This window comes from Carcharodon carcharias, chromosome 4 (genome assembly GCF_017639515.1).
Source record: "Carcharodon carcharias isolate sCarCar2 chromosome 4, sCarCar2.pri, whole genome shotgun sequence".
In the NCBI taxonomy this organism is placed as follows: Eukaryota; Metazoa; Chordata; class Chondrichthyes; order Lamniformes; family Lamnidae; genus Carcharodon; species Carcharodon carcharias.
In genome coordinates, this window is record NC_054470.1 from 154,243,470 (window position 1) to 154,270,573 (window position 27,104).

The 27,104-nt window shown below is 43.4% G+C and overlaps 1 long non-coding RNA gene across 1 annotated transcript in view; it reads right to left on the minus strand.

Annotated features, from left to right (window-relative positions):
• The window catches only part of LOC121276710, a 55,302-nt gene extending 30,062 nt beyond the window's left edge, over window positions 1-25,240 (minus strand). The window contains exons 1-2 of the long non-coding RNA XR_005942739.1: window positions 25,200-25,240; window positions 22,537-22,600 (exon numbers count right to left, since the gene is read on the minus strand). This is a non-coding gene — a long non-coding RNA (uncharacterized LOC121276710). The remainder of the gene's footprint in view (window positions 1-22,536; window positions 22,601-25,199) is intronic.
• Window positions 25,241-27,104: the final 1,864 nt, after the last annotated feature.

A 27,104-nucleotide genomic window follows, 5' to 3' on the forward strand; every position in this document is an offset into this window, starting at 1 on the left:
GTGGGAGCAACTCTGAGGAACTTCCTTTGCCCTGTTGTAGTTGTAGACATCACACGATGCTGCAAACTGACACCCCACCACTGAGTGTATGGCAAAGAGTGCAACAAGACCCTGGTCTCCAAGTTAACAAGTGGCACCCCTTTCCCTAACACAGCAACCCAACATAATAACAAGCATCAATTCCTCAAATAGCCTCAGGAAAGTTATGCAACATCAAAGCACAGCACATCAGCCCTCCAAGATAACATAAATATCATGAATACCATGGTCTGCAAATAGCACCAGTTAACAAGTTATCAGGTTAACGCCAAAGACACCTACAGCATTGTCTGAATACATCACACAAAAAGAGCAAAGGAATGGAGTAAAGCATAAATTGCATTTGCTAAATTTGTTTTCTGTATAAGCCATGTCCAAAATTTAGATCAGGAGATTGGGAAAACTGCCCACCTTGTCTGTGACCTCCATCCCAGCCATATGCCCACATGTGCAGCCAACTTCAGAGGCATATCTGCAAGGTATTCCACAGGGTTTGATTATTTTTTTGCGTGTTCATCCTTCAAGCCCCTCTGTAGTGCCAACACAGACATGGGGCAGAATTTTATGATCTCCCACTGTCAAGTTCGCAGATGGAGGGGGCCCATAAAATTCCTTGGATGAGCTTCCAACCACCCTCCCACCCACTCTGATCTATCAGCAATTTTATGGAAGGATGGGCAAGGCCTAGGCCGCCCTCCCATTCTCCCTTAAAATCGGAACTCATCAGAGGCAGAATAGTGGCAGGAGTAGCGGATGATGCACTTTCTGACCTCCTGCAAGCAAAGGAAGATCTAACCTTGGAAAAAGCAATCCAGACAGTTTGTCAGTCAGAACTCGGTGAGCAGCACAGGACCATTTTAAGGGTTGAGAATAAATCATGGTGCAGAGACCACCCCACAGTGCAGCTCGTTAAGCAATAAAGACACTCCAGACCAGAAAAAGCAGTGACCGAACTGACCAACAGAGCAGCCACGCCAATCCTGCAGAGCAAAGCGCCCCCACAGGTGAGATCATTGTCCTGCAATTTCAGCCCAATGATTCCAGTGCAACAGGATTGGACACTACAGCAAACTGTGCAGGGCAAAACTCTGAAACGCACAGAAGGCCCAAAGATTATCCACAAAGTTGAGACCGCAAGCTCGGAAGACACACAGCCATGTTTCTTGAGTGATGTCAGAATTTTTGGTTTCTCATTTTGGAATACGGACATTTCAGTCAATGGCCCTCACTTCACTTCACTTTTCCAGAACGCTTCATCTAATTAAGGGTCATGGGGAGTGGGAACCTATCCCGACAGGCAACGGATGCTAGGTCATCACAACAGGACATCAGTCCTTCACAAGGTGCACACTCACAATAAAAGGTAATGTACCATAGCCAACCCACCTAACCAGCACGTCTTTGGACGGTGGGAGGAAACCAGAATATCCAGCAGAAAACCTCGCGGACATGGGGAAAATGTGCAAACTCCACACAGGAGTTTGCATGTTTTCAATGGCCATTTAGCAAATTTTAAATTAGACACAGCAGCCAGAGTAACAGTCCTGTCAGACAAAGAACTGTGGCTAAAAGACCTCCTGACGTTGAACAACAGGTGCTCTGCTTTATGGGCCTGGAGGAATCCGACTTCTAGTCACTGGTATGATGCTGGAATTACTAAGGCATGGTGGCAAACTGATCTTTGAGCTGATGTATGTCATCCATGACCAGCCTTCCTCTCTCCTAAGCAGGGACACTCTGCATAGCCTTGGATCTCCTCAAAACAGCAAATGATGTCAAGACAACCACTGTTGTTAACCAAACAGAACTGCACATTCCCAAGTACTCAGTAAGAGTAAAGATAAAAGCAAAAAACTGCTGATGCTGGAAATCCAAAACAAAAATAAAAATATCTGGAAAAACTCAGCAGGTCTGGCAGCATCTGCTGAGAGGAAGTTAATGTTTCGAGTCCGTATGACTCTTCAATAGAACTAAGTAAAGATAGAAAAGAGGTGAAATATAAGCTGGTTTGGGCAGGGGGGGGGCTGCAGGGGGGGCTGGTGGGACAGGTAGTGCTGGATAGAGAGCCAGTGTTAGGTGGAGATAGCCAAAAGATGTTACAGACAAAAGGACAAAGAGGTGTTGAAGGTGGTGATACTACCTAAGGAATGTGCTAAATAAGGGTAGAAAGCAGGACAAGCAAGATACAGATAGCCCTAGTGGGGGTGGGGTGGGGTGAAGGGAAGGGATCGAAATAGGCTAAAAGGTAGAAGTAAAACAATGGATGGAAATACATTTAAAAATAATGGAAATAGGTGGGACAAGAAAAATCTATATAAATTATTGGAAAAAAAGGGGGTGGATCAGAAAGGGGGTGGGGATGGAGGAGAGAGTTCATGATCTAAAATTATTGAACTCAAAATTCAGTCCGGAAGGCTGTAAAGTGCTTAGTTGGAAGATGAGGTGTTGTTCCTCCAGTTTACATTGAGCTTCACTGGAACAATGCAGCAGGCCAAGGATGGACATGTGGGCATGAGAGCAGGATGGAGTGTTGAAATGGGAAGCGACATGGAGGTCTGGGTCATGCGTGTGGACAGACCGAAGGTGTTCTGCAAAGTGGTCACCCAGTCTGCGTTTGGTCTCTCCAATGTAGAGAAAACTGCATTGGGAGCAACGAATGCAGAAGACTAAATTGAGGGAAGTGCAAGTGAAATGCTGCTTCACTTGAAAGGAGTGTTTGGGCCCTTGGACGGTGAGGAGAGGGGAAGTAAAGGGGCAGGTGTTGCACCTTCTGCAGTTGGATGGGAAGGTGCCCTGGGAGGGTGTTGAGGTGTAGGGGGTGATGGAGGAGTGGACCAGGGTGTCCCGGAGGGAACGATCCCTGCGGAATGCTGCCGGGGGGTGGTGAAGAGAAGATGTGTTTGGTGGTGGCATCATGCTGGAGTTGGCAGAAATGATGGAGGATGATCCTTTGAATGCGGAGGCTGGTGGGGTGATAAGTGAGGACAAGGGGGACTCTATCATGGTTCTGGGAGGGAGAGGAAGGTGCGAGGGCAGATGCGCAGGAGATGGGCCGGACACGGTTGAGGGCCCTGTCAACCACCTTCAACACCTCTTTGTCCTTTTGTCTATGACATCTTTTGGCTATCTCCACCTATCACTGGCCCTCTATCCAGCTCTACCTGTCCCACCCCCTTTCCCCACCCCCACCCCCCCCTCCCCCTAAACCAGCTTATATTTCACCTCTTTTCTATTTTTACTTAGTTCTGTTGAAGAGTCATACGGACTCAAAGTGTTAACTCAGTAAGAGTCCCCTGACTGGGACTTCAGCTCTGAACTGCCTTGTCTCTTTGTGGAGCAAGTTTGTCTATTCATGTTACAGCTGCCAGAAAACCTTCAATGCTCAGTCCAGCCTGCCACCCAGGAGGTAACCATGACGCCTCCAGTGGAGGATATAAAAGAACGTGATCAGCAGTCCAATGAGCCTCAACCTCTGGCTCCAATGACAGTACAGCATTTCAACAATGCAACCATCGAGAATATGCTGCAGCTCCCAGCCAGAATGCCAAAGCCTAAAAACTTGCTGGAAAGATAGCAGCTGTCCATTGCTGACAGTGAAACGCAGAGGTGGGTATATCAGCAAACATCACTCTCGTCACAGGAATGCTGTTCCTGAGCCACAGAGAACATCGAGACAACCCACACAATGATGGAAAAACAAAAGAAGCAACAAGGAGATGAGCACAAAGTTCATCCACCCCGCAAGAAATGGCTCAGAGTAGCAACACTGATCAATGCCACAGCCGAACCGACCATGTGCAGTTCTACATGAAGGAATGGAAGAAAAGATGAAAAGGTACCCAGATGCCAGCTCAACCTCCAAACCAACAGAAAGAACCAACAATGACAGAAGCTACCACTTCTCCAACAGTAGTGTGAATAGTGTGTGGAAGGATTATAAGGCCTCCAGGCCACTGAACCTTTGAATTGAAGGACTTGAAGAGGGGAGATGGGGTAGTGCTAATTTAGTAATACTAACAATGTAGTAATAACAATTTAAGACATAAAGTAAACTAGTATAAACTAAATACATTGGATAAAGACTTGGGGAGGTGTACTATAAGGGTCTGGCACATGTAGGGTTAATATGGGGCTGAGCGTAGTACCACCCACACAGTGATTTTTAAAATTCTTCATGGGATCTGGGCGTTGCTGGCTGGGCCAGCATTTATTGCCCATCCCTAACTGCCCTTGAGAAGGTGGTGGTGACCTGCCTTCTTGAACCGTTGCAGTCCATATGGTGTAGGCACACCCACAGTACTGTTAGAGAGGGAGTTCCAGGATTTTGACACATCAACAGCGATATATTTCCAAGTCAGGATGGTGAGTGGCTTGGAGGGGAACTTCCAGGTGGTGGTGTCCCCATGTGTCCATTGCCCTTGTCCTTCTAGATGGTAGTGGCCATTTGGAAGGTGCTGTCCAAAGAGGCTTGTAAGTTCCTGCAGTGTATCTTGTAGATGGTAGACACAGCTGCCACTGTGCTTCAATGGGGGAGAGAGTTTCTGGATGGGGTGCCAATCAAGCAGGCTGCTTTATCCTGGATGATGTCAAGCTTCTTAAATGTTGTTGGAGTTGTTCTCATCCAGGCAAGTGGAGATTATTTCATCACACTCCTTACTTGTGCCATGTAGATGGTGGACAGGCTTTGGGGAGTCAGGAGATGAGTTACTCATCACAGGATTCCTAGCCTCTGACCTGTTCTTGTAGCCAAAGTATTTATATGGCTGATCCAGTTCAATTTCTGGTCAATGGTAACCCCCCCGATGTTGATAGTGGGGATTTGGTGATGGTAATGCCATTGAATGTCAAAGACCAATGGTTAGATTCTCTGTTGACGGAGATGGTCATTGCCTGGCACTTGTGTGGCACAAATGTTACTTGCCACTTGTCAGCCCAAGCCTGGATATCATATAGGCCTTGCTATATTTGGACATGGACTGCTTCAGTATCTGAGGAGTTGCAAATGGTGCTGAACATTGTGCAATCATCAGTGAACATCCCCACTTCTGACCTTATGATGGAAGGAAGGTCATTATTGATGGAGATGGTTGAGCCTAGTACACTACCCTGAATAACTCCTGGAGTCATGTCCTGGAACTGAGATGACTGATCTCCAACAACCAAAACCATCTTCCCTTATGCTAGGAATGACCCCAACCAGTGGAGAGCTTTCCCCCTGATTCCCATTGACTTCAGGTTTACTAGGACGCCTTGATGCCACACTCGGTCAAACGCTGTCTTGATGTCAAGGGCAGTCACTCTCATCTCACATCTGGAATTCAGCTCTTTTGTCCACATTTGGACCAAGGCTGTAATGAAGTCAAGAGCTGAGTGGCCCTACCAGAATCCAAACTGGACATCAGTGAGCACGTTATTGCTAAGCCAGTGGCACTTGATAGCACTATTGATGACCCCTTCCATTACTTTACTGATGATCGAGAGTAGACTGATGGGGCGGTAATTGGCCAAGTTGAATTTGCCCTGCTTTTTGAGTACAGGTCATACCTGGGTAATTTTCTACATAGCTGTGTAGATGCCAGTGTTGTATCTGTACTGGAACAGCTTGGCCAGGGACCCGGCAAGTTCTGGAGCATGTGTCTTCAGTACCATTGCCAGAATATTGTCAGGGCCCATACCTTTGCAATATCCAGTGCCTTCAGCTGTTTCTTGATATCACACGGAGTGAATCGAATTGGCTGAAGTCTGGCAACTGTGATGCTGGGGACCTCTGGAGGAGGATGAGATGGATCATCCATTCGGCACCTCTGGCCGAACATAGTAGCAAATACTTCAGCCTTATCTTTTGCACTGATGTGCTGGGCTGCCCATTGAGGATGGGGATATTTGTGGAGCCTCCTCCTCCAGTAAATTGTTTAATTGTCCACCACCATTCATGACTGGGTGTGGCAGGGCTGCAAAGCTTAGGCCTGATCCTTGGTTGTGGAATCTCTTAGCCCTGTCTATCACTTGTTGCTTATGCTGTTTGACATGCAAGTAGTCCTGTGTTGTAGCTTCACCAGGTTAACATCTCATTTTTAGGAATGCCTGGTGTTGCTCCTGGCATGCCCTCCTGCACTCTTCATTGAACCAGGGTTGATCCCCTGGTTTGGTGGTAATGGTAGGGTGGGGAATATGCTGGGCTATGAGGTTACAGATTGTAGTTGAATATAACTCTGCTGCTGCAGATGACCCAAAGTGCCTCATGGATGCCCAGTGTTGCGCTGCTAGATCTGTTCATAACTGATCCCACTTAGCACGGTGGTAGTGCCGCACATCATGATGGAGGGTATCCTCATTGTGAAAATGGGACATTGTGTTCACAAGGACTGGGCAGTGGTCACTCCTTCCGTCTATCATGGACCGAAGCGTCTGCAGAAGGCAAGTTCATGAGGATGAGGTCAAGTATGTTTTTCCCTCTGAAGAAGAGACACGAGGACTCAAAACATTAACTCTATTTCTCTCTCCATAGATGCTGGCAAACCTGCTGAGTTTTTCCAGCATTTTCTGTTTTTATTTGCTTTTTCCTCTTGTTGGTTCCCTTCCCACCTGCTTCCAACCCAGTCTGGCAGCTATGTCATTTAGGATTCAGGCAGCTCAGTCAGTAGTGGTGCTACTGAGCCACTCTTTGAAGTCACTTGTACACCCAATGTACATTTTGCGACCTTACGACCTTCAATGCTTCCTCCAACATGGAGGAGTACTGATTTATCAGCTGAGGGGGTGGCAGTACATGTTAATCAGGAGGAGGCTTCCTTGCTCTTGTTTGACCCTGATGCGATGAGACTTCATGGGGTCCAGAGTCAATGTTGATGACTCCCAGCAACTCCCTCCAGACTGTATACCACTGTGCCACAGAGTCAAAGAGGGCTGAATTTGCCATGGTTGTTTCTGGTGCTAAGTGGTCTGTCTGGTTTCATTCCTTTTAGGCTTTTTAGCAGTTTAATACAACTGAGTGGCTTGCTAGGCCATTCCTGAGGGCAGTTAAGAGTCAACCACATTGCTGTGGGTCTGGAGTCAGATGTAGGCCAGACCAGGTAAGAACAGCAGATTGAACTAGATGGATTTTTGCAACAATTAGACTTTTAATTCCAGATTTTTATTGAATTCAAATTTCACCATCTACTGTGGTGGGATTCAAACCCTGGTCCCCAAGCATTACCCTGGGTCTCTGGAAGTCCATTGATAATACCACTATGCCACCACCTCCTGCTGTGCAAGGTCCAGTGATGTAAAAGAACACATGACCCGCACCTAGGGGTCAGTGTGGTGCTGAACAGAACCGTGTGCAGACATAAGCATGGAGACAGCTGCTACTATATATTTATAAATAGTTCTAGTAGTTAATAATGACTTATAGTTAACCTGCTTCAGACGACAAAGATTTCACTAAAACCAACTGAGGTGTAACCCACATCCCACATCAATTTTGGCAGGATCTATTGTGATAGATCATGGTGGCTGGTAGAGCAGAACTCCTGGAGAATTCTGGGTGTTGTGGTTGCTTACTTTGTCCGATCAAATCAAACGTTCTTTAATCCTTTCCTTTCTTCTAAATTGTAAATAATTGATTAAACTATCCATCCCGCACCTTTTTCATGTGGTCTGTTAGTGTAAGGTCTGCAGGTTTGAATGGTAATTCGGATTAACAAGTTGAGATGTTTGTTTATTGTAGCCAGGGGCGAGAGGTCACTTTTTGGGCATTTAGCAATGCACAGTACTGGATTCGTGCTGTTCCTTAAAAGGCTTCTTGTCTTGCTAGTTGCAAACCCTCCCCATGTCATTCCCCCATAGGTATGTTTGATGTCCTTGGGAGAGAGAGCTTATGTTAGTTGGATTTTCAGGAAAGGGATCATGTTGACTGCTGCTCCTGTAATTACATGTGGAAATCGTATATACTACCTTGGTGAGGTTGACACATGTCTTTTACAAGCCAGACTCTCTCCCAATTCTTCTCACTCATCATATACAAATCACAAAAATAGTTTCCATAACGAAACCTGCATCTCATATGAACGGCAACTTCCTCAATTGCAATGCAAGTAATTCAAAATGCTGCAAAACTAAGTTACCCTTACACCTTTGTATCTTGCATCAGATCTCGTGTGGATTGCGCATCACCATTTACTCCCATATGTTTCAGTAATGTTCACATAAGACCAAAAGAAAATAGGAGCAGGAGTAGGCTATACTGCACGTGGAGATTGCTCCGCCATTCAATATGATCATGGCTGATCTTCAGCTTCCACTCCACTTTCCCACCCACTTCCCAATATCCTTTGATTCCCTGCGAGACCAAAAATCTGTCACTATCAAACCTTTGCTTTCAGGCTAATACCAACAGGAACATTTATTTACAAGTAAGCAAATTACATAGATTACAAGCAAATTACAAGTGAAGCAGCATTTCACTTGCATTTCCCCCAACTTAGTCTACTGCATTCGTTGCTCCCAATGCGGTCTCCTCTACATTGGAGAGACCAAACGTAAGCTGGGCGACCGCTTTGCAGAACACCTGCGGTCTGTCCGCAAGAATGACCCAAACCTCCCTGTCGCTTGCCATTTTAACACTCCACCCTGCTCTCTTGCCCACATGTCTGTCCTTGGCTTGCTGCATTGTTCCAGTGAAGCCCAACGCAAACTGGAGGAACAACACCTCATCTTCCGACTAGGCACTTTACAGCCTTCCGGACTGAATATTGAATTCAACAACTTTAGGTCTTGAGCTCCCTCCCCCATCCCCACCCCCTTTCTGCTTCCCCCTTCCTTTTGTTTTTTTCCAATAAATTATATAGATTTTTCTTTTCCCACCTATTTCCATTATTTTTAAATATTTTAAAATCTCTTATGCTCTTCCCACCCCCACTAGAGCTATACCTTGAGTGCCCTACCATCCATTCTTAATTAGCACATTCGTTTAGATAATATCACCAACTTTAACACCTATGTGTTCTTTTGTTCTATTGTTGGTGACATCTTTTGATGATCTGCTTCTATCACTGCTTGTTTGTCCCTACAACCACACCAACCCCCTCCACTTCTCTCTCTCTCTCCGCCCCCCCCGCACACACCTTAAACCAGCTTATATTTCAACTCTTTCTTGGACTCGAACTCAAGTTCTGTCGAAGGGTCATGAGGACTCGAAACGTCAACTCTTTTCTTCTCCGCCGATGCTGCCAGACCTGCTGAGTTTTTCCAGGTAATTCTGTTTTTGTTTTGGATTTCCAGCATCCGCAGTTTTTTTTGTTTTTATCAAATTACATAGAAGTAGGATCTAATATTACAATACTTGACTTACTGCTTATCTATTCCAAAGTATAAAGAGCAATTAATAATTCTTGAACTGTGTCTCTGCCTTAATGTTTCATGGTAAAGACCTTCCCTGGAATCCCACCAATGGCCTCTAATGGCAGTCATGATAGAGATTTGAAAATCTTGGGAATGCTGTTCAAACATAACTCTTGAATTTTTGAGGTTCAATTGACATGTAACCATGTCAGACATGAGGTTATATCCTGAAACTGGACAGGAAATCCAGAGTAGTATGCACACATCACGTTTCATGCCAAAAGGAATTTGGCTAACTTGCCAACACAAGTCTGCTTTTAATATGCTAATTATCATAATTGGGTACTGAATTTCATGTTTTCCACACAAGCTCCATTCCATGCTTCTCACCCTCATAAAATGGGTTCATAGCTGAAACACTGGCTTTGCCTGCTAGAGTTTTTATTCAAATGGTTAACACTAAATATTTTTCTCCATAGAAGCATTGATGGTTTATTATATTTTACTCCCTGCATTAATTTCTGGTGCCTCTGGGGCCTCTTGAAGCAGGGGTAAAGAGGCAGTCACCTGCTTGCAGAAATTACAGCTGTGCCCAAAATTACGGTTGTATCCAACAAACTTCTCCAATTTCACAATGCTGGATGCCTGGGCCTAACAGGCAGCCTGTGTGTTTAGCATTCAATCAGGGCAAATAGCAGGAAACACATAATGTTGTGTGCATATTACAGCACTTGGTCCGATGATTAAAAAGTGTGGGAAGCAATTTTCCAGCTCACCCATTCAGATGTATCAAGAAGCAGAAGGAGGTTGCTATGTTTACAATTGCCTTATCCACATTCCCTGAGGAAAGGAGACATCAGCTCACAGGGTGGGGAATTTCTATTATCTGGCGAGGGTGGGCCAAGAATACCAGGACATAGTAGATGTCACCCGTTTGAGCATCAGTGCTCCAAACATCAATCCTCGCATTCTCCATGAACAGACTGTTTCCATTCAGTTAATGTTCAGGCGGAGTCTAACCACAGAAACACCATAATGCAATAAATATTCATGATCCAGGAACCACCAATAAAGCCTTCATTAGGCTGCACTTCATGGTGCTCACGTTACTTGAAAGCTCAGATAAACTAAATGGATGGTTTCAAGGAGAACAGGGCATTCCTGTACAGTGATAAAAACAAAAAAACTGCGGATGCTGGAAATCCAAAACAAAAACAGAATTACCTGGAAAAACTCAGCAGGTCTGGCAGCATCGGCGGAGAAGAAAAGAGTTGACATTTCGAGTCCTCATGACCCTTCGACAGACAGTCATGGTTGATGATCTCAGTGAAAAGCTGGTAAACAACAGAACAATGTAAATACAATGAGTCACTGACTTCAGTCAGAAATGCTACATGCCAGGCCCTTTGGGATACTAATAAAGGAAAGGATCCCAGTTATAGTCACCTTCTGTGTGCCTGCACTATACTGGCTGTATGCTTGATGCCTGTTCCTTGTCATAATTCACAGGGAAAATGCAATGTTATGTTAGCAAATGAGTGCACTGTAAATACATGGGGATGGTTGTGAAAGCAATGGATCACATTTTTAGGGGTTCTCCGGATCTCCAGCCATAGCTTTAATGGAAAAATCAGTGGAATGTCTACTGAAAAGCTGCATTTAAGCCATTTCTCTGCGATTGTCACTGACCTTCTGATGAAGTTCTAAAGTGGGAGATCAGGAGATTCTTTGCAGAAATGTGGCCCCTAGTGAATATTGCCAGAGTGCTGTGCCTTTTCAGTGTCATGTTCCACCAAACTTTCAGTGAATTACTAAGATAAACTTACAGTGAATTACTGTTGCTATGTTTGTGGGTCTTTTGCTCAAATATTTCTCTTGTTTTTAGCAACAAAGTACACATACTGTAAATTGCAGAATACATGGCCCTTATTAAATGTTAGCTGTGATTCAATTGGTAACACTCTCACTTCTGAGTCACAATGTTGTAGGTTCAAATCCCACTATAGAGATTTGAGCACAAAATTTAGGCTGATACTTCAGTGCAGCACTGAGAAACCATTGTCTTTTAGATGGGATGTTAAACAAAAGCCATGGGTGAAATTTAGTGCCCTCCTCCATGGCGGGCTTGGTTTGGCGGGGTGGCATTAATCAGGCAGGTAGGTGATGGGGACCGCACCTGTCACCCTCCCACCTGATTAAATGCCCCCTCCCCAATTAAGTTCGTGGCAGGAAGCTCCATGGATGGCCTTCCCTAAGGAGGGGACATAGGGCTCTCGTGGTTCTTCAGCCAGTTGGCGAGACCCCCATTACCTTCATTAAATACCCCCCATAGTTCTCTGGTTTTACAATGCCCTAGACTTTTCTGTCTGTGGCAAAGGAATGGCACTCATTATTTACCTCATTGCCCATTGGGTTTGTCTGGGCTTCTCAGTGTAGGTTTCCTCTCATTGCCAGAATGGCACCCAGATTCTCCAACGGTTCCGTGATGCCTATGAGCAGGGGAAGCAACAGTGAAGCTCTTTAACCGGCCAGATTGAAAAATGCTCACTGAGATATGCAGTCAAAACTAAGAAGAATAAAGCAGGAAAATAAATTAGAATTAAATGATGCACAGGAAGAAAAATAAATATTGGGAAATATAGCTAACATCAAGGCAGAGGGCGTATAAAAAAGACAGAAAAAGTAAAAAAAAACTTATTTAATTAAGTTGTTTAATTTATTTTTTGAAATCTCCAGCAGTATTTTTTTTCTGAGGGACTAGGACTCCATTCTTGTAAGCATATTTTTTCAGGGTCAAAGTGGTTGTTCAGCAGTAATTATCATTGATCGTGCTAATAAAATCTCACTTACTCCTAAATGCACCAGCTTTACCTTTTTCACTTGCCCCCAGTATATTTGCAGGATTTATGGGTGGAGCCTGTAAGTGCAGGCTTCTGCAATGTGGGGGTGTATCTGAGGCACCCTTTCTCCCCTTTCTCACCTGACAAGTCTGCCCCTGTGCTCTCTATGTTGGGGGAAGCTTATACAAGTGTATAAAAGAAAATTTCCTCACCACCTTCGGGAGTTCCATGCCTTGACACTGGCTTAGACTACCTGTTGGGCCTCATTTGTGCACTTTAGGAGACAGTGTGCCTCATCTCAGTTGTCACAACATCCTCCAACCATATACTGCATCCTCATTGAGGTCAACAATGTGGTAACTCACTATGTGGAGAGTTCTGTCCTCAACTCCACAACATGTGTGTGCAGGTTCTGCCCCAAGCCAGGATAATGAAAACCCAGCCTTAAGCCAGATCCCAGCAAATTAAGCAGAGTTTCTGGCTATTCTGGCAGACCCAGAGAACAGTCTATCAGAACAGCCAAGCAAATTTAGGACCTAAACTAAAATCACATTTTCAAAGAAACAGCTACTCCAAGATATTTGTGAACTCTATTCAATCTCCTTAATAAATTTCATTTGTTTTATTCTCTGTTTGTAAAGAAAAATCAGATGCAATTCATGTGTTTAAACACTCGCCAGTTACAACCATGACATTCAAATGTAATTTTGGACAATCTGTTGAAACATTTCTCCCAGTGAAGCTCGTCATTCTCTGAGAACAACTGACATTTGGATTTCTGAATACAGTCGCCATAGATTTTCAACTAGTTATTATTAAGCCAAATGTCCCTTTGGCAACTGAGCTCTAACACAGCAGAATTAACAGCTTGTTGCTTTGAATACACTTCCTGAGGCCAGGCAAAAGCTTGTTACCTACCTCAAAGGCCAAGTTTGCTTATAAATTGAAAAAATACTAGTGGCTTCAAACAAAATCTGACTGGAAGGCATCAAGACATCTTAGGCACTAATACACAAGTGAGTGCCTTATTTGTCTATGCTGGACAGTATAGAGCAAATCCTGATTGGCAACACCTTAAATCAACACCCACAATGTAATTAAGCCACTCACATGGGATTTAGTAAGAATTAATCAAATATATCACCTCAACAAGTAAGAATGAGGCTCTTATGTATGCCAATCTATTCTAACCAGTGCTTGTGAACATTACATCCAATGGTGATAAGGATTGCAAGATGGAAGCACAGGCTAAATTCAAAGGTGACCATCTTTTTGTGGGATGGGATCTATTTATTTTGGTATGGCAATTGCTGTTTGAGATCCTTGTTAACATGAGAGCCAAGTGGCGGAAGAAGTGTAGGCACAGGCTGAAGTGTAAAAGAGGAAGGATGAGGCAGAGGTCCGGATGAACAGCTGCTGAAGACGCAGTACTGATGCAGATGACACCAAAATAGGTGGGACAGTGAGTTGCAATGAAGAAATAAGAAATTTACAAATGGATATGGACAGGTTAGGTGAATGGGCCAAAATCTGGCAGATGGAGTTTAACATGGATAAGTTTGAGGACATCCATTTTGGTCGGAAGAATAAAAAGGCGACTTATTATTTAGATGGAGAGAAACTTCAGAATGCTTCAGTGCAGAGGGATCCGGGTGTCCTCGTGCATGAATCGCTGAAAGCTAGTATGCAGATACAGCAGGTAGTGAGGAAGGCAAATGGAATTTTGGCATTTATTGCAAAAGGAATAGAATATAAAAATAGGGAAGTGTTGTTGCAACTGTGCAACTGAGACCACACCTGGAGTACTGTGCAGAGTTTTGGTCCCCTTACTTGAGGAAGGATGTAGTTGCATTGGAGGCAGTTCAGAGGAGGTTCACTAGACTGATTCCAGAGATGTGGAGCTTGTCTTAAGAGGAGAGATTGAGCAGTTTAGGCCTATACTTGCTAGAGTTTAGAAGGATGAGAGGTATATTGAGGTATATAAGATGCTAAAGGGAATAGACAAAGTAGACGTGGAGCGGATGTTTCTCCTTGTGGGGCATTCTAGAATGAGAGGCCATAGTTTTAGGCTAAGGGGTGGTATATTTAAAACAGGGATGAAGAGGAATTACTTTTTTCAAAGGGTCATGAATCTGTGGAATTCACTACTTCAGAGTGCAGTGGATGCCAGGACGCTGAATAAATTTAAGGAGGATATAGATAGATTTTTAATTAGTAACGGGTTGAAAGGTTACGGGGAGAGGGCAGGAAATTGGAGTTGAGGCCGAAATGGGATCAGCCATGATCGTAATGAATGGCGGGGCAGGCTCGAGGGGCTGAATTTGCTACTCCTACTCCTAGTTCTTATGTTCTTATGTTCTGATCAGGCTTTGTTGAATCTTACATGGCAAATGGACTCTGACGCTTCTGTTTATACATCTTTTTCTCAGACCAACAAATTAGAGGCACTTCAGATGCTGGTCATGAGAAGATCTTGTACATTGGTCTGTTGTGGTACTGTGCCTTCATGTACAGTAGATGCAAAATAAAATGTGAAAACTCAAAAAAAAACAATGTGCTTCATTTGGCATGCAAAAAATACCAACCACGGAAGGGCGGATTTATGAATGAATTAGAGATCCAAAGAAAAGTCAACAAAGCTTCCAAGATTCCACAAATTCCAGAGGATTGTGAGAGGTGGTTCAACAATCTCAAACAATGAACAAAACTGAATTCCACAAGCAAAGGTTCACACCACACCAGGAGAGCCCTGAGGTGCTGAAGTAAATATACATGTAGGGTGACAGAATCTGTGATTTTGTAGTCCTATGAACACAGTAGCAGAGATGATTATGAGGATAAAGCACTTCACCAGAATGTTGGCAGCTTTGAAAGTGTGAAATGCAGTATTTCTTCCAAAACAATGCCCTGAATAATAAAAATAGATCGAAAGCACTGTTCGTAATAACATCATCAAATAAAAGCAAAATACTGCGGATGTTGGAAATCTGAAACAAAAAAAATAGCTGGAAAAACTCAGCAGGTCTGACAGCATCTGCGGAGAGGAATACAGTTGATGTTTGGAGTCCATATGACTCTTCATCAGAACTAAGGAAATAGAGAAATGAGGTGAAATATAAGCTGGCAGAGGGGGGTGGGACAGGTAGAACTGGATAGGGGGCCAGTGATAGGAAGAGGCAAAGAAGAGATTGCCAAAGATGTCATAGACAAAAGGGCAAAGCGGTGTTGACAGCGGTGATATTATCTAAGGAATGTGCTAATGGGGACATAAATGGGGGTTCATCTTCCGACTAGACATTTTACAGCCTTCCAGACTTAATATTGAGTTCAACAATTTCAGATCATGAACTCTCTCCTCCGTCCCCACCCCCTTTCCGATCACCCTTTTCCAATAATTTATAATTAAAAAAATATATTTTTCTTTTCCCACCTATTTTTAAATTTATTTTGATTTATTGTTTTATCTCTACCTTTTAGCCCATTTCGATCCCTTTCCCCCACCCCACCCCCACAGGGGCCATCTGCCACTAGCTTGTCCTGCTCGCTACCCTTTATGTCCCCATTAGCACATTCCTTAGATAATATCACCATCATCAACACCCCTTTGTCCTTTTGTCTATGACATCTTTGGCAATCTCTTCTTTGCCTCCACCTATCCCTGGCCCCCTATCCAGTTCTACCTGTACAACCCCCCTCTACCAGCTTATATTTCACCTCATTTCTCTATTTCCTTAGTTCTGATGAAGAGTCATACGAGCTCAAAACATCAACTGTATTCCTCTCCACAGATGCTGTCAGACCTGCTGAGTTTTTCCTGGTATTTTTGTTTTTGGTTTATATTAACTACCTTGGTAAATGTGCTAATAACCACAGTTTCAATAATTCAGATGAAAAATATCCTCTCAATCTGCCGGAGCCCTTCTGCATTTCTGATACATATGCAGTACAGCATACTCAATGCACAATGCTTCTCACATCTCCACAGATCTGACTTCTTTTTATTCAGCTCCACAGCATTGATTGGTGAGGTTAAAACCTTCTCAGAAGCATACAGCAACCAAACACTGGGAGATAGCAACTGTTAAGTTAATAGGGAACCATTTGCAGCTACTAAGACTCCACTCTATATAGCTAGGTATCAAGAAGCAGCTCGCTCCTCCATGGAGCCTTTCTGTATTGTACACTGTGCAAGCTGTAGTGTATACAAATAAGTCCACCTGGAGTACCGCACTCTGGGATCAACTTCGCTACCTTCCTCTAAATTGTCTCTAGTGTTATAACATGACAGATTATGTATGCCAGATGGATCAAATCCATGAGGGAAACTTGGTCATGCGTTCACAACTGTTTTGCAATTTGTATTTTATTTCGAGATGCATACCCTAAATTCAGAAGTAATAAGACTACCATGACTTCAAAGGTTTTTAAAATACTAAATTAAACATTTATTAAAAGAAAAGATTTCAAGCACATACATAGGTCTACAAATTACTACTATAATAACTCCTAAAACATCTAATTAATTTAGCTCCCAGTTACACCTCCGTTAAAGCAACAGTAAAAACAAATAGATTTAAACAGACCCAAGCAAAGCAACACAATACCCTGGACAGAGTTTTAAAGTGAGTTTTTTCAGTTTTGGTTCCTGTAGACAGCAACTTGATACACAAAGGTTGGAGGCTTTTCACACTTATGTTAGATCTTAGAATTCCTTCCCTTCTTACACACAGCCTCATCTCCTTTATACAAGTTTCTCCCTTTTTAATGAAAATTCCATTGTTCCAATATGCCTTTGGAACTTTACCTTTCTCACATTATAAATCTTTTCATTGTATTAATTTTATCAGTAACCTTTGGGAAAAATAAACACACTGCTTGGCTTGGCTTCTTCTGGCTAGGTGTAACATCTTATCATCTCTTTGAAATTCAAACTAACCTAATTTATCTAAAAATGCAAATGTTCCTTACACCTCACATTCTAAAACTTCAGCCATGTTTAAGTATTTAGCATTTCAAACTTAGCTTCTTGTTGATAACTCAGCCTCCAGGCCAGCTGTCTCCAATTCAATTAAATCCCACACACACACACACACATACATACACACAGAGAAACAAATCCAAACCCACTAGTAACCCACTTTTACAATAACTCACAATAATATTATGAAAACCAATATGTTTTCATGACACTAGGGCTTGGATTACTCCTGCATGTCACAGCAACTAGAACTCTACCTGGAATTTCGATCAGTGCAACATGAGAGAATCAACAATTTCCTGGAGAAAATTCAGAGAATAGCAACAGAGCTGATCACCAGTGTTACAGACCAGAGCTAACAACATGGTAAACTATATATCCTTTGCCTCAAAAAGAAACATCTCAAAGGGAATCGAGCTGTGTAATATATATAATAGTATAAGGAGAACAGGTTCAATACAACATGTTCAGGTGTGTCAGGGTACAAGGATAAGATGACACACATTCAGGTTCTGAAGGGCAAATTTAGAACAAATTTCAAGCAGTAATTTGCAAAACACAGAGAGTGATCATCAGCTGGGATAGGTTACTAGGAAGGACAGTTGAGGTCAGGACAAGAGACTTACTTCAAAGTGTTTTCATGTTACAAAATTGTAGTTGACAACAAAGGCACAATCCCTTACCACAGCATCACCTGTAAACATAAACAATCCAGCCTAGCTTGTTCCCAAGGGAGTAAAGACCTACTTTTTGTGGGAATTCATCCTGTTGGAAGAACAACATCCTAGCTGCTAAGCACACAGAGCTGATTCAGTGCATTAGTATCAAATTCTCTCTTTTGCTTGTACTCATCTAGTTTTCAATCTGCACTCATCGATTCACTACACTTTAAGATCCAGTTTAGGTGTGATGTTAATGCAGCACTTCATTATCAAAATGAGTGAGTAATGGGCAATCATCATGCAAACATATGAACAAAGAGCAGGAATAGGCCATTCAACCCCTCGATCCTGCTCCACCATTTAATAAGATCATGACTGGTCTGATAATAACCTGAAATCTACATCCCACAGACCCCCGATAACCCATCACCCCCTTGCTTACCATCTATTTATCCACCCTGGCCTTAAAAATATTCATAGACTCTGCTTCCACCACCTTTTCAGGAAGTGAGTGCCAAACACTCACAAAACTCTGAGTGAAAAAATTTCGCCTCATCTCTGTTTTAAATGGGCGACTCCTTAGTTTTAAACAGTGACCCCTAGTTCTAGATTCTCTCACAAGAGGAAACATCCTCTCCACATCCACCCTGTCAAGACCCCTCAGGATCTTATATGTTTCAATCAAATCGCCTCTTACTCTTATAAACTCCAGCAGATCCAAGCCTAGTCTGTCCAATCTTTCCTCATAAGACAACTCACCCATTCCAGGTATTAGTCTGGTAAACTTTCTCTGACTTGCTTCCAACACATTTACAAGCTATGGCCGAGCTGGCCAAGTCCTAAAGGACATACCTGCTAGACTGGGTCTGCAGCAGGTGCTGAGGGAACCAACTAGGGAGAAAAACATACTTGACCTCATCCTCACCAACCTGCCTGCTGCAGATGCTGTCCATGACAGTATCGGTAGGAGTAATCACCGCACAGTTGTTGTGGAACGAAGTCCTGCTTTCACATTGAGTGTACCCTCCGTTGTGTTGTGTAGCACTACCACCGTGCTAAATAGGATAGATTTTGAACAGAACTAGCAACTCAAGACTGGACATCTATGAGGCAATGTGGGCCATCAGCAGCAGCTGAATTGTACTTGAACTCAATCTGTAACCTCATGGCCTGGCATATCCCCCACTCTACTCACCCATCAAGTAGGGGATCAACTCTGGTTCAATGAAGAGTGCAGGGGGGCATGCCAGGAGCAGTACCAGACATATCTAAAAATGACGTGTCAACCTGGTGAAGCTATAACACAGGACTATTTGCATTCCATACAGCATAGGAAGCAAGTGATAGACAGGGCTAAGCAATCCCACATTTATCAGATCAGACCTAAGCTCTGCAGTCCTGCCACATCCAGTCATGAATGGTAGTGGACAATTAAACAACTCACTGGAGGAGGAAGCTCCACAAAAATCCCCATCCTCAATGATGGAGGACCCCAGCATATCAATGCAAAAGATAAGGCTGAAGCATTTGCTACAATCTTCAGCCAGAAGTGCCAAGTGGATGATCCATCTCAGCCTCCTCCGCAGGTCCCCAACATCACAGATGCCAGCCTTTAGCCAATTCAATTCACTTCACGTGATATCAAGAAAGGGCTGAAGGCCCTGGGTACTGCAAAGGCTACGGGCCCTGACAATATTCCAATATTAGTACTGAAGACTTGTGCTCCAGAACTTGTCGTGCCCCTAGCCAAGTTGTTCCATTACAGCTACAACACTGGCATCTACACAGCCATATGGAAAATTGCCTGGGTATGCCCTGTACACAAAAAGCAGGACAAATCTAACTGGGCCAATTACCGTCCCATCAGTCTACTCTCGATCGTCAGTAAAGTAATGGAAGGGATCATCAACAGTGCTATCAAGCGGCGCTTGCTCAGCAATAACCTGCTCACTGACGCCCAGTTTGGGTTCTGCCAGGGCCACTCAGCTCCTGACCTCATTACAACCTTGGTTCAAACATGGACAAAAGAGCTGTACTCTCAAGGTGAGGTGAGAGTGACGGCGTTGACATCAAAGCAGCATTTGACTGTTTGTGGCATCAAGGAGCCCTAGCAAAACTGGAGTCAATAGGAATCAAGGGGAAAACTCTACACTATTTGGAGTCATACCTAGCACAAAGGAAGATGATTGTGGTTTTTGGAGGTCAGTCACCTCAGCTCCAGCTCCAGAATCTAGCCATCACCCCTTGATGTTCAATGGCATTATCATCATTGAATCCTTCTCCTATGAACATCCTGGGTGTTACCATTGACCAGAAACTGAACTGAACTAGCCAGATAAATACTGTGGCTACTATCTACTGTGGCTATCATGGTGTGTACCATCTACAAGATGCACTTCAGAAATTCACCAAGGCTTCTTAGACAGCACCTTCCAAACCCAGAACCGCTACCATCTAGAAGGACAAGGGCAGCAAATAGATGGGAACACCACCATCTGGAAGTTCCCCTCCAAGTCACTCATCATCCTGACTTGGAAATATATCACTGTCGCTGGGTCAAAATCCTGGAACTGCCTTCCTAACAGCACTGTGGGTGTACCTACACCACATGGACTGCAGCAGTTCAAGAAGGCAGCTCACCACCACCTTCTGAAGGGCAACTAGGGATGGGCAATAATGCTGGCCCAGCCAGCGAAGCCCACATCCCGTGAATGAATAAAAAAAAGTAAGGTTACCAATACTGTACACTGTACTCTAAGTGTGGTCTCACTAATACTCTGTATAACTGAAGCATACCCTCCCTACTTCTGTGTTCAATTTCCCTCACAGTAAATGATAACATTCTATTAGCTTTCCTTATTACTTGCTGTACTTGCATACTAGCCGTTTGTGATTCATGTACTAGGACTCCCAGGTCCCTCTGCACCTCAGAGCTCTGCAATATCTCACCATTTAGATAATATGCTTCTTTTATTCTTCCTGCCAAAATGGACAATTTCACATTCTCCCACACTACACTCCATTTGCCAGATCTGTGCCCACTCACTTAACCTATCTATATCTTTTTGTAGCCTCTTTATGTCCTCTTCACAACTTACTTTCCTACCTACCTTTGTGTCATCAACAAATTTAGATTTGTACTCTATCCCTTCCTGTCATGGTCTGTTTTTCATTTCCTATAATAATACATTTTTCTTTTGCCTTGTCTCTGCTTTTTGATTTCCACATCTCCCCAAATTTGATTCTGAATTGAAACTGCTCAAACTTCAGACATGTTTACCCTGGATCACAATATCCAAGAGCTCCCACATGCTGCAGCTGTGACACATCACCTTAGTCACTTACCAGATGCTCACCAAATAACTAGCTTCTTCTTCTGTAGCAGAGTATGACCACTTCCTGAAGGCTGAGAAAATTAGAAAGCAGAAAGCAAAAGAGAACTTCTTTCCCTTCCTTCCCTTATTCCCTTAATTACCCATCTCACAGCACTCTATTCTAAGTCGCACTTGTTGCAGTAAACTTTACCTCAAGCTCATCTTTCCCCCGTGCACTGAATTCCCACTTTCAACCAAATTCCCCTTGTCCTCACTTATCACCCCACCAGCCTCTGCATTCAAAGGATCATTCTCCGCCATTTCCGCCAACTCCAGCATGATGCCACTACCAAACACATCTTCCCTTCACCCCCACTGTCGGCATTCCATAGGGATCGTTCTCTCCGGGACACCCTGGTCCACTCCTCCATCACCCCCTACACCCCAACCCCCACCTATGGCACCACCCCATGCCCACGCAAAAGATGTAACACCTGCCCCTTCACTTCCACTCTCCTCACCCCGTCCAAGGGCCCAAACACTCCTTTCAAGTGAAGCAACATTTCACTTGCATTTCCCCCAACTTAGTCTACTGTATTCGTTGCTCCCAATGCGGTCTCCTCTACATTGGAGAGACCAAACGTAAACTGGGCGACCGCTTTGCAGAACACCTGTGGTCTGTCCCCAAGAAAGACCCAAACCTCCCTGTCGCTTGCCATTTCAACACTCTACCCTGCTCTCTTGCCCACATGTCTGTCCTTGGCTTGCTGCATTGTTCCAGTGAAGCCCAACGCAAACTGGAGGAACAACACCTCATCTTCCGACTAGGCACTTTACAGCCTTCCGGACTGAATATTGAATTCAACAACTTTAGGTCTTGACCTCCCCCCTCCATCCCCACCCCCTTTCTGTTTCTTCCCCCTTCCTTTTGTTTTTTTCCAAAAAATTATATGGATTTTTCTTTTTCCCACCTATTTCCATTATTTTAAAATATTTTTAAATCTTTTATGCTCTCCCCACCCCCACTAGAGCTATACCTTGAGTGCCCTACCATCCATTCTTAATTAGCACATTCGTTTAGATAATATCACCAACTTCGACACCTATGTGTTCTTTTGTTCTGCTGTCTGTGACATCTTTTGATGATCTGCTTCTATCACTGCTTTTGCCTACAACCACACCACCCCCCTCCACTTCTCTCCCCCCACCCAACCCCACCACCTTAAACCAGCTTATATTTCACCCCTTCCTGGGATTCGCCTAGTTCTGTCGAAGGGTCATGAGGACTCGAAACGTCAACTCTTTTCTTCTCCGCCGATGCTGCCAGACCTTCTGAGTTTTTCCAGGTAATTCTGTTTTTGTTTCCCAAATATACTCACTCAGTCTCTGTTTCACTCAGGCCAAAGTCTCCCCTCACTGATCGTGCGCCTCTTACTGATCATGCTGGTAGGAAATAAAGTGAACTCCATGAATTTGGTGATGATGTCAGATATGCTTCAGTGAGATCCCTCTCATGCTTCTAAAGTCTAGAAAATATGGGAAAATTCTACTCAATCTTTTCTCATAGGTTAACCCTAACCCTGACCTTATGTGATTGTAGATAAGGCTTCCTTATGACTCCAACCTCCTAGCAATAAAGGTTAATATAACATTTGCCTTCCTAATTGCTTGCTGTACATACATGCTAAATTTAATCACAGAATTTGTACAGCACAGAAACAGACCATCTGGCCCATCATATGAGCACTGGCTTTCTGAATGAGCAACTCACCTAGTTCCATTCTTCTGCTTTCACATGTACAAGGACCCAAAATCCCTCAAAATACCAACATTTACTCCCACCTTTGTGAAGAATAGTTCTCCCATTGCTCCCCGTTATACTTTCTGCTGGAGTTTAGTAAAACTCCGCTGCGAAGGAGAAAGAACCTTCAATGTGCTAGGTGCAGTTTCTGTGATATTATATTGGGCACAAATAAAAATCTTCCTGAAAGTACCAGAGGGTTACTATTGCAATTTTTAAAAAAAATGCTACAAGGACATCCTGTATGGCAGATATTCCAAATAGACATTTTACCATTTTTAAAATCTTTTCAAAACTGTCCCATGGCAAAGGTGCACAAATGTAATACAATACAATGTTCCCAGGCACATTGCAAACCAGTTCTAATGGGTCTACAGAGACTATTGGAATACAATAGCAGCATAATAGAGAGAGTGGTGGGTGGACTGATACCTGAATGAAGAAAGTGGTAATATGAAAAGACTATAATGGGAAGGCAGAAAAGTTAGCATTCTGCAAGGATGAGATGAAATGGTTCAAAAGACCTTTTTCATCAAAATGAATGTTACCTAGAAAGATAAAGGAATTTACAGCACAGAAAATGAGGCCATCTGCCCTTTGGTGTTCATGCTGGCCAAGAAAGAGCTGTCCAGCCTAATCCCATCTAACACTTTTGCTCTGTAGGCCTGAAGCTTACAGCACCTCCAATATCCAAATGTTTTTTTAAGAAACATTTTAAAAATTGCAATGAGAACTGCTGCCCATGCTTTTAGGTATGGGTTCCAGACACTCACCTCTGAGTGAAAATGTTACTCTTCAACTCCACTCTAGTCCTTTTACCAAACACTTGAAGTCTATGTTCCATTGTTATTGACCTCTCTGTTAATGGAAATAGGCTCTTCTGATCCACTTTATCTGGGCCCTTCATTAATTAATTCTAATTAAATCTCTTCTCAGCCTCCTCTGTTACAAAGGAAACAATGCTAGCTTTTCCAAACTTTCCTCATAACTAATATTCTCCATTTCTGATGACACCCTCATAAATCTCCTGTGTACCATCTCTAGTATGATCACATCCTTCCTGTACTGCAGTGACCAGAACTGTAGGTGATACTTTAGCTGTGGTCTAACTAGTGTTTTAAACTGTTCTAGTATAACCTCCCTGCTCTTATGTCCTGTGCTTCAGCTAATGAAGTAATCCTGTATGCCTTCATAACCACCTTATCTATCTGTCCTGCTACCTTCAGGGATCTGTAGACTTAATCCCTTGGTTCCTCTACAATTCGCAGAATACTACCATTTGTTTGCTTTGCTTTGTTTGACCTCCCAAATACATTATCTCACACTTTTCTGGGTCGAATTCCATTTACCACTTTTCTGCCCACTTGACCAGTCATTGACATCTTCCTGCAGTCTATAGCTTTCTTCACTATCAATCACATGACCAATTTTTGTGTCATCTGCAAAATTCTTTATCATACCCTCTCCATTTAAATCTAATTCATTGATATATACCATGAAAAGTCAGAGAGGGACCTCATACTGATTCCTGAAGAACCCCTTGGAACAGCCTTTCAGTCACAAAAGCACTCGCTGACTGTAACACTTTTCTCCCTGCCACTGAGCCAATTTTGGATCCAACTTGCCACTTTCCCTTTAATCACATGAGTTTTTAATTTACTGATCAACCTGTCATGTTGGATCTTGCCAAAAACCTTGTTAAAATTCATGCAGGCTACATCAAAAGTGTGACCCTCATTGATCTTCCTTGTCACATCCTCAAAAAATTCAATCAAGTTAGTCAGACATTACCTTCCCTTAGCAAGTCCATGCTGACTGTCCTTGATAATTTCTATACCTCTATAAATGATGATTCATACTATCTCCCAGTATTTTTTCCACTAATTGGCTCACCCTTCTTCTGTTTTTAAACAACAGTAGCATATTAACAGTCCTCCTGTTCTTGGCACCATGCCTGTAGCCAGATAAGATTGAAAATTGATGGCCAGAGTCGCTGTTGTTGCTTCCCTTGTTTCTCTTAGCAGCTTGGGATTCATTTCATCCGGGCCTGGTGAGTTATTCACTTTCAAAGACGCTGGACATCTTAATACTTCCTCCCTCACTTTGTTTATTCCATGTAATATTTCACACACCTGTTCCTTAACTACAGTGTCTTCTTCATTCCCCTCCTCTGTGAAAACAGGTGCAAAGTATTTTCATTAGGAACTATACTCATGTGTTCCACCTCCATACACAAGTTACCTTCTTGGTCTCCATCGGTCCTACTCTTTCCTTAGTTATCCTCTTCCTCTTTACATATTTACGAAACATCTTTTCTTTGATTTTACTTCCTGTTGTCTTGTAATATCTCACACCACCACAATTGTCCCACAGTCGACTGAAAGTTGGTATGTGCATTCTACCTCACATGACTGTTGGGCAACCTGGTAGCTTCATGCTGATGTGGCATTTTGCATAATATTCTGGAACTTACTGACAACAGTTCTCTAAACAAATTGTCTTACCATGAGGCCCACCTTTCATGGCACAAGCAGGAATTCTCTTCTCTGCTTTGGAATGTTGCAATTCCTAATTCCATAAGTCTTCTGAAGGTCCTTTTGGGGCTAAAATACAGATTTCCTGTGACTAAAATGCCACCCTGCCCCATTCAGTATCTCAGCGTGTGGGGAACATTATCAACACAGGAACCACCGGAAACTTGACAAATCCGTGAAGCAGACATAATTTTAATATTTTAATTCATGTCATGTCAATGTTACAACCCTGTTCCAAAAAAGGGGAGAGGGATAAGCCTAGCTACTACAGGATAGTCAGCCTAACATCGGTGGTGGAGAAACTTTTAGAGACAATGGGCGGAATTTTCCCTTCCTGGACTAAGTCCCTTGGTGGGGTTGGGAATGGGGAGTCTTTCCTCCACAGAGGCTGGTAGGAATTCACGCCGAATCGCGTGATGTCAGCGTCATTAATTATACAGTTGGGGGTTTCTCAAGGTTTCGCGCAGTAGAGTGGGCTGGATGGCATGCGCCCCAACATCATATCCAGGTACCATGTTCAAAAGGTGCCTAGACGACAAGCTATCCACTGCTCAAGGAGGAGGTAGCCCAAAGATCACAAGTTGATGCAGCGCCCAGATTCAGTGACACATCCGCGAAAGTCCTGCTGAATGAAGTGGAGGTCAGGGGAGGCATCCTCTACCCAGAGAATGGGAGGAGGAGGCCAAGCTGGCAGATGAGCCTAGCATGGGAGAAAGTCTCAAGGGTAGTTGGTGCCCACAACCTCCACCAGAGGACTGCCCTGCAATGCAGGAAACACATGAATAACCTCATCCACTCCACCAGGGTAAGGGAAACCTCAATTTCTCACACTCACCTCACTGAATGGTGGAGGGGACGTGAGTATCTACAGAGGTAGTGGATGCACTAGTAATCTTCCAAGAATTTTAGAAAAGTCCCAGAGGATTGGAGAACGGCCAATGTAACCCCGTTATTCAAAAAGGTAGGGAGGCAAAAAACAGGTAACTATAGGCCAGTTAGCTTAACATCTGTCATTGGGAAAATGTTGGAGTCTATTATAAAGGATGTAATAGCAGAGCATTTGGAAATACATAATATAATCAAGCAGAGTCAGCATGGCTTCATGAAGGGGAAATCATGCCTAACAAATTTATTAGAATTCTTTGAGGAAGTAACAAGCAGGATAGATAAAGGGGAACCAGTAGATGTAATAAACTTGCATTTCCAAAAGGTGTTCGATAACGTACCACACCTAAGGCTATTTAATAAGAGCCTATGGTGTTGGGTGAAATATATTAGCATGGATAAAGGATTGGCTAACTAATAGAAGACAGAGGGTTGGGTGGGATAAGGGGGCATTTTCAGGATGGCAACCTGTAACTAGTGGAGTGCCACAGGGTTCAGCGCTGGGGCCTCAATCACTTACAATATATATTAATGACTTGGCTGAGGGAAGTGAATGTACTATCGCCAAGTTTGCGGATGATACAAAAATAAGTGGGAAGGCAAGTGGTGAGGATGACACAAGGAGTCTACAGAGAGATATAGACAGGTTAAGTGACTGGGCAAAAATTTGGCAGATGGAATATAATATGGGAAAATGTGAGGTTATGCACTTTGGCAGGAAGAATAG